We start from the raw sequence: 8,774 nt of genomic DNA, 5'->3' as shown, positions 1-8,774 counted from the left end.
CTCAATCTAGGGTGCTCCATAAATTCAAACAAAGACATGGATGGATAGAGCACCACAATTTTAACAAATCATTCTTACTGATCATCCTCAAAAGAGGCACGGATCACTAGGAAACAACATGAACATATGGCATACCGACAAAAGCAGGACAAGGACTTGGTGAAATTCTAAGTCCCTGAAATCAGCATTACCGATTATGCTACTTTGCAAGCTTGTGCTAGTCACCAAAAATATCACAAAAAATACATGGCAAGCACCACTGCAAAGATGGCATGGCATATAACAAAACACATGTAGAGCTCAGGATCATAGCAAGCACACATTAAACATGGCAAAAATGCCAAAATGCCATTTGCTGAAACAGATCTGACAAATTCATCGCATAGCCCTCTTCCAACGACATTTCGGGCATCAAGATGAGCTCAAATGAAAATGATGCAATGAGATGAAATGATGTACTCGTCGAGACGAACATTTTGATATGCTACACGCACGAAACAGAGCTACGGATGATGAGTTATGAGCGATGGAAAATGCATAAAAGTAACATCAGATTTGGGGACTTAGCAGTTTTCCAGAAAAAAAACATGATGAGTGCGAAATAATTAATAGACGCACGGGCGGGGATTAAACAGGTTCTCACCATGGGCCGAGGCCCAGCAGAGGAGGAGTCAGGTCGGGCCGGATCTGGCACGGCGTCCCACATACGCGGGAGGAGGCCCAGAGGCAAGGGCGTCGTCCTCCTCGCGCGAACCTCACACGCAGGAAGCCATGGCGGCGGCGCAGGAGAGTAAGGGACGCCGGCGGCAGTAGGGCGGCTTCTCCGGTGACGTCGGTGGGCGCGGCCGCCGGGAATGGATGCAGGGGAGGACGCGGCGGATGGCTCCGGGCATGGCCCCTCCAGATCCGGTCAGGGAAGAGAGGAAGGAGCAGGGCACGGGGGAGCCAGGCCTGGTCGGCGGCGAAGACAACCGGCGGCGCAGCATGCTCCGGCGAGGCACGGTCGCCGGAGACGGGCGTCAAGGATGCGCTAGCAGTGGGGGGCACGGATCGAGGGGTTCCTCCCTTCGATCGGCTGCGGGAGCGGGGCTCCTGGTTCGGGCACGGCGAATGGCGCGGTCGGGCTCGCGCGGGCCCGCGATGGGCTTGGCGGGCCGCGGCCGCGGGGACGACGACGGCGGACAGATGGCGCGAGGGGAGTGGACGAGGGCGGTGGCGCGATGACGTGGCCTCTCCTGATTGGACGGAGTGGGGTGGCGGAGGGACTTCGTCCGGCGGGCGCGGACATGTCCGGCGGTGCGGAGGGAGATGAGATCTAGGGTTTCGGGGAAAAGATCCGAAAACGAAAATGAAGGGGTCTATATATAGAGGTAGAGGGAGCTAGGAATGTCCAAATGAGGTGCAGTTTGTGGCCACGCGATCGTGATCGAACGATCTAGATGATGGAGGAGGTTTAGATGGGTTTTGGGCCACTTTGGAGAGGTGTTGGGATGCAACACACACGAGGCCTCTTTGGTCCCTCGGTTAACCGTTGGAGTATCAAACGAAGTCCAAATGACACGAAACTTGACAGGCGGTCTACTGGTAGTAAACCAAGGCCGCATGACAAGTCTCGATCCAATCCGAAAATGTTTAACACCCGCACACAAAAAGAGGTAGAAAGGGACACCGGGTGACATAGGAGCGCCGGATTGCAAAATGGACAACGGGGAAAATGCTCGGACGCATGAGACAAACATGTATGCAAATGAAATGCACATGATGACATGGTATGCAATGCATGACACGCAAGCAATGACAAAGCAACAACAGCGAATAACTGGAGGACACCTGGCACATCGGTCTCGGGGCGTTACACTTCTGCCGTGGTCAATCTTTGAGTCTTACTCAACTTCACACCTTACAACTCAGGTAAGAACCCCTTCTTTGACTGATCTATTTTGAACTCCTTCAAAATCATGTCAAGGTGTGCGTTCTTTGAAAGTATCATCAGGCGTCTTGATCTATCTCTATAGATCTTGATGCCCAATATGTAAGCAGCTTTATCCAGGTCTTCCTTTGAAAAACACTCTTCAAACAACCGTTTATGCTTTCCAGAAATTCTACATTATTTCGGATCAACAATATGTCATCCACATATACTTATCAGAAATGTTGTAGTGCTCCCACTCACTTTCTTGTAAATACAAGTTTCTAGCAAACATTGTATAAACCTAAAAGCTTTGATCACTCCATCAAAGCATATATTCTGACTCCGAGATGCTTGCTCTAGTCCATAGAAGGATCGCTGGAGCCAGCATACCTTTTAGCATCCTTAGGATCGACAAAACTTTGATTGTATCACATACAACTCTTTCTTACAAAAACTGGTAAGAAAACTTGTTTTTGACATCCATCTGTCAGATTTCATAATCGAAAAATACAGCTAATGCTAACATGATTCCGACGGACTTAAGCATCGCTACGGGTGAGAAATTCTCATTGTAGTCAACTCCTTGAACTTGTGAAAAGACTCTTTCCCGCAAGTCGAGCTTCATAGACGGTAACATTACCGCCCACGTCCGTCTTCTTCTTAAAGATCCATTTATCTCAATGGCTTGCCGATCATCGGGCAAGTCCACCAAAGTCCATACTTTGTTCTGATACATGGATCCTATCTCGGATTTCATGGCTTCTAACCATTTGTCGGAATACGGGCCCACCATCGCTTCTCCATAGCTCGTAGGTTCATTGTTTTCTAACAACATGATATCTAATACAGGATTACCGTACCACTCAGGAGTAGTACATATCCTTGTCGACCTATGAGGTTCGATAGCAACTTGATCCGAAGCTTCATGATCACTATCATTAACTTCCTCTTCAACAGACGTAGGCGCCACAGAAAACATCTTTCTGTGTTGCATCACTCTCTGGTTGAAATAAAGGTTCGACAACCTCATCAAGTTCTATCTTCCTCCCACTCAATTCTTTCGAGAGAAACTCCTTCTCGAGAAAGGACTCGTTCTTAGCGACAAACAATTTGCCCTTGGATCTGAGATAGAAGGTGTACCCAACTGTCACCTTTGGGTATCCTATGAAGATGTGTTTGTCCGCTTTGGGTTCGAGCTTCTCCGGCTGAAGCCTTAAGCATCGCAGCCCCAAACATTAAGAAACGACAACTTTGGTTTCTTGCCAAAGCAATGTTCACATGACGTCGTCTCAACAGACTTAGATGGTGTCCTTTCTAAAGTGAATGCAGCTGTCTCTAACGCATAACCTCAAAATGAAACGGTAGATCGGTAAGAGACATCATAGATCACACCATATCTCATAAGGTTCGATTACGACGTCCGGACACACCATAACCCAGTGGTGTTCCAGGTAGCTTCAACTATGAAACAATTCCACAATGTCTTAAGTGATTGCCAAACTCATAACTTAGAAATTATCATCGATCAGATCGTAGGAATTTGATCTTCTTGTTATGATGGTTCTTAACTTCACTCTGAAATCGCTGGAACTTTTCAAACGTTTCAGACTTGTGCTTCATTAAGTAAATATACCTATATCTACTCAAATCGTCAGTGAAGATGAGAAAATAGCGATATCCACCGCACGCTTCAATTCTCATTGGATCACACGCATCAGCATGTATGATTTCGAACAAGTCACTTGCCCGTTTTATTTTACCTGAAAACGGGGTCTTAGTCATCCTGCCCATGAGGCATGGCTCGCATGTGTCAAGCGATTCTAAATCAAGTGACTCCAAACATCCATCGACATGGAGTTTCTTCATGCATCTTACGCCAATATGACCTAAGCGGCAGTGCCACAAGAAAGTGGTACTATCATTATTAACTCTACATCTTTTGGCGTGAACATGTGTATTACCACGACCGAGATTCAATGAACCATTCACATAGGGTGCATGACCATGAAAGGTATTATTCATGTAAACAGAATAACCATTATTCTCTAACTTAAATGAATAATCGTATTGCAATGAACATGATCTAATCATATTCATGCTCAACGTATACACCTGGTAACATTTATCTAGGTTCAATACTAATCCCGAAGGCAGATGGAGCATGCGATGGTGATCTCATCAACTTTGGAAACACTTCCAACACACATCGTCACCTCGCCCTTAGCCAGTCTCTGTTTAGTCCGTAGCTTTTGCTTCAAGTCACCAATAATAGTAACTGAACCGGTATCCAATACCCAGGTGCTACCAGGAGTACTAGTGAGGTACACATTAATAACACGTATATACTTTGTTGAAGTTGCCAGCCTTCTTATCTACCATGTATTTGGGGTAGTTCCGCTACCAGTGATCGTTCCCCTTACAATAGAAGCACTTAGTCTCTGGTTTGGGTTCAACCTTGGGTTCCTTCACTTGATCGGTAACTGGTTTGCCATTCATGAAGTTTCCCTTCTAGCCCTTGCCCTTCTTGAAACTAGTGGTCTTGTTAAACCATCAACACTTGATGCTCCTTCTTGATTTCTACCTTTTGCGGTCTTAAGCACCGCGAACAGCGGGATCAACTCCATCCCTTGCATGTCATAGTTCATCACGAAGATCTAGTAGCTTAGTGATAGTGACTAGAGAACTCTATCAATCACTATCTTATCTGGAAGTTTAACTCCCACTTGATTTAAGTGATTGTAGCACCCAGACATTCTGAGCACATGCTCACTAGCTGAGCTATTCTCCTCCATCTTGTTGGCAAAAGAACTTGTCAGAGGTCTCATACCTCTCAACACGGGCATGAGCCTGAAATCCCAATTTCAGCTCTGGGAACATCTCATATGTGTTATGGCGTTCAAAACATCATTGGAATCCCGATTCTAAGCCGTAAAGTATGGTGCACTAAACTATCAAGTAGTCATCAGGATGTGTCTGTCAGGTGTTCACAACATCCACAGACGACTTTGTAGGGGTTTGCACATCAAGCGGTGCATCAAAGACGTAAGCCTTCTGTGTAGCAGTGAGGACACTCCTCGGACTATGGACCCAGTCCGCATCATTGCTTACCATATCTTTCAACTTAGTCTTTCTCTAGGAACGTATTGAAACAGGGAGCTACAACGTGAACTATTTATCTACAACATATTTGCGAAGACAATTTAGACTATGTTCATGATAATTAAGTTCATCTAATCAAATTACTTAATGAACTCCCACTCAGATAGACATCCCTCTAGTCATCTAAGTGATACATGATCCGAGTCAACTAGGCCGTGTCCGATCATCACGTGAGACGGACTAGTCATCATCGATGAACATCTTCATGTTGATCGTATCTTCTATACAACTCATGTTCGACCTTTCGGACTTCCGTGTTCCGAGGCCATGTCTGTACATGCTAGGCTCGTCAAGTCAACCTAAGTGTATTGCGTGTGTAAATCTAGCTTACACTCGTTGTATTCGAACGTTAGAATCTATCACACCCGATCATCACGTGGTGCTTCGAAACAACGAACCTTCGCAACGGTGCACAGTTAGGGGGAACACTTTCTTGAAATTATTGCGAGGGATCATCTTATTTAAGCTACCGTCATTCTAAGAAAATAAGATGTAAAACATGATAAACATCACATGCAATCAAATAGTGACATGATATGGCCAATATCATTTTGCTCCTTTTGATCTCCATCTTCGGGGCGCCATGATCATCATCGTCACCGGCATGACACCATGATCTCCATCATCATGATCTCCATCATCGTGTCTTCATGAAGTCGTCTCGTCAACTATTACTTCTACTACTATGGCTAATGGTTTAGCAATAAAGTAAAGTAACTACATGACGTTTAAGTTGACACGCAGGTCATAAATAAATTAAGACAACTCCTATGGCTCCTGCCGGTTGTCATACTCATCGACATGCAAGTCGTGATTCCTATTACAAGAACATGATCAATCTCATACATCACATATATCATTCATCACATCCTTTTGGCCATATCACATCACAAGGCATATGCTGCAAAAACAAGTTAGACGTCCTCTAATTGTTGTTGCAAAATTTTTTTACGTGGCTGCTATAGGTTTCTAGCAAGAACGTTTCTTACCTACGCCAAAACCACAACGTGATATGCCAATTTCTATTTACCCTTCATAAGGACCCTTTTCATCGAATCCGATCCGACTAAAGTGGGAGAGACAGACACCCGCTAGCCACCTTATGCAACTAGTGCATGTCAGTCGGTGGAACCTGTCTCACGTAAGAGTACGTGTAAGGTTGGTCCGGGCCGCTTCATCCCACGATGCCGCCGAATCAAGATAAGACTAGTAACGGCAAGTAAATTGACAAAATCGACGCCCACAACAACTTGTGTTCTACTCATGCATAGAAACTACGCATAAACCTGGCTCAGATACCACTGTTGGGGATCGTAGCAAAAATTTAAAATTTTCTACGCATCACCAAGATCAATCTATGGAGTAATCTAGCAACGAGGGGAAGGGGAGTGCATCTACATACCCTTGTAGATCGCTAAGCGGAAGCGTTGCAAGAACGCGGATGAAGAAGTCGTACTCGCAGCGATTTAGATCGTGGTTGATTCCGATCTAAGCGCCGAACAACGGCGCCTCCGCGTTCAACACACGTGCAGCCCGGTGACGTCTCCCACGCCTTGATCCAGCAAGGGGAGAAGGAGAGGTTGGGGAAGTCTCCATCCAGCAGCAGCACGGCGGCGTGGTGGTGAAGGAGGAGCGTGGCAATCCTGCAGGGCTTCGCCAAGCACCGTGGGAGAGGAGGAGGACTTGGGAGAGGGGGAGGGCTGCGCCAGAACTTGGCGTGCGGCTGCCCTCCCACCCCCACATATATATAGGGGCAAGGGAGAGGGGGCGGCGTCCAGGGGGGTTGCCTTGCCCCCCAAGGCAAGGGGGGCGCCCCCCTTTAGGGTTCCCCCAAACCCTAGGCGCATGGGCCCTAGGGGGGAGGCGCCCAGCCCACTAAGGGGCTGGTCCCTCTCCACACACAGCCCATAGGGCCCTCCGGGGCAAGTAGACTGAGGGAATCCTGGATTAGGGGGTGTCCGGATAGCCAGACTATACCTTCGACTGGACTCCTGGACTATGAAGATACAAGATTGAAGACTTCGTCCCGTGTCCGGAAGGGACTTTCCTTGGGGTGGAAGGCAAGCTTGGCGATACGGATATGTAGATCTCCTACCATTGTAACCGACTCTGTGTAACCCTAGCCCTCTCCGGTGTCTATATAAACCGAAGGGTTTTAGTCCGTAGGACGAACAACAATCATACCATAGGCTAGCTTCTAGGGTTTAGCCTCCTTGATCTCGTGGTAGATCTACTCTTGTACTACCCATATCATCAATATTAATCAAGCAGGAGTAGGGTTTTACCTCCATCGAGAGGGCCCGGACCTGGGTAAAAACATCGTGTCCCTTGTCTCCTGTTACCATCCGCCTAGACGCACAGTTCGGGACCCCCTACCCGAGATCCGCCGGTTTTGACACCGACATTTGTGCTTTCATTGAGAGTTCCTCTGTGTCGTCACTTTTAGGCCCGATGGATTCTCTGATCATCAACAGCGATGCGATCCAGGGTGAGACCTTTCTCCCGGGACAGATCTTCGTATTCGGCGGCTTTGCACTGCGGGCCAATTCGCTTGGTCATCTGGAGCAGATCGAAAGCTATGCCCCTGGCCATCAGGTCAGATTTGGAAGTTTGAGCTACACGGCCGACCTCCGCGGAGACTTGATCTTCGACGAATCGAGCCCCAGCCGAGCACACCGCACTGTCACGATGGGCATGATCTAGCTCTGCCGCCGAACAGTGCCCTGGAGGCCGCACCCGCATCAGCTCCGACCCTTAATTCAGAGCCAACTGCGCCAATCGAGGATGGGTGGTTGGACACCGCCTCGGGGGTTGCAAACTCTACGGCGATCGAGCCAAACACTAGCCCTATTCTCTGCGAAGCCCGTGACTCCAAGGAGCCAGACTCCGAGCCCTCCACGCCCCTACCGATCGAACCCGATTGGGCGCTGATCATGGAGTTCACCGCCGCGGACATCTTTCAGCACTCGCCCTTTGGTGATATTCTGAATTCACTAAAGTCTCTCTCTTTATCAGGAGAGCCCTGGCCGGACTATGGTCAGCAAGGTTGGGATGCGAATGATGAAGAAATTCAAAGGCGCCGCATTAACGGCGACAATACTGAGGATACGGCAGTTAATGCCGGATTCAGAGGCTCTAAACCCGGTCAGCGGAAAAAGCCATTCAAAAGAAATACTCCGGGCCCGTCCAGTTTGGACCGAATACTCGACCGCTCATGCCAGATACATGGCACCCCCGAAAAACCAGCCAATCACACCAATAGGGATTGTTGGGTGTTCAAGCAGGCAGGCAAGTTAAATGCCGAAAGCAGAGACAAGGGGCTGCATAGCGATGACGAGGAGGAGCCCCGACCGCCGAACAACAGTGGACAGAAAGGTTTTCCCCCACAAGTGCGGACGGTGAACATGATATACGCAACCCACGTCCCCAAGAGGGAGCGGAAGCGTGCGCTAAGGGACGTATACGCGATGGAGCCAGTCGCCCCAAAGTTCAACCCATGGTCTTCCTGCCCGATCACTTTTGATCGAAGGGACCACCCCACTAGCATCCGTCATGGCGGATTCGCCGCATTGGTTCTAGACCCAATTATTTACGGATTTCACCTCACTAGAGTCCTTATGGATGGTGGCAGCAGCCTGAACCTGCTTTATCAGGATACAGTGCGGAAAATGGGCATCGATCCCTCGAGGATTAAACCCACTAA

Source organism: Triticum urartu, chromosome 1A (assembly GCF_056163025.1).
Source record: "Triticum urartu cultivar PI428250 chromosome 1A, HENAU_Tu73, whole genome shotgun sequence".
Lineage (NCBI taxonomy): Eukaryota > Viridiplantae > Streptophyta > Magnoliopsida > Poales > Poaceae > Triticum > Triticum urartu.
This window is presented reverse-complemented; position numbering follows the sequence as displayed.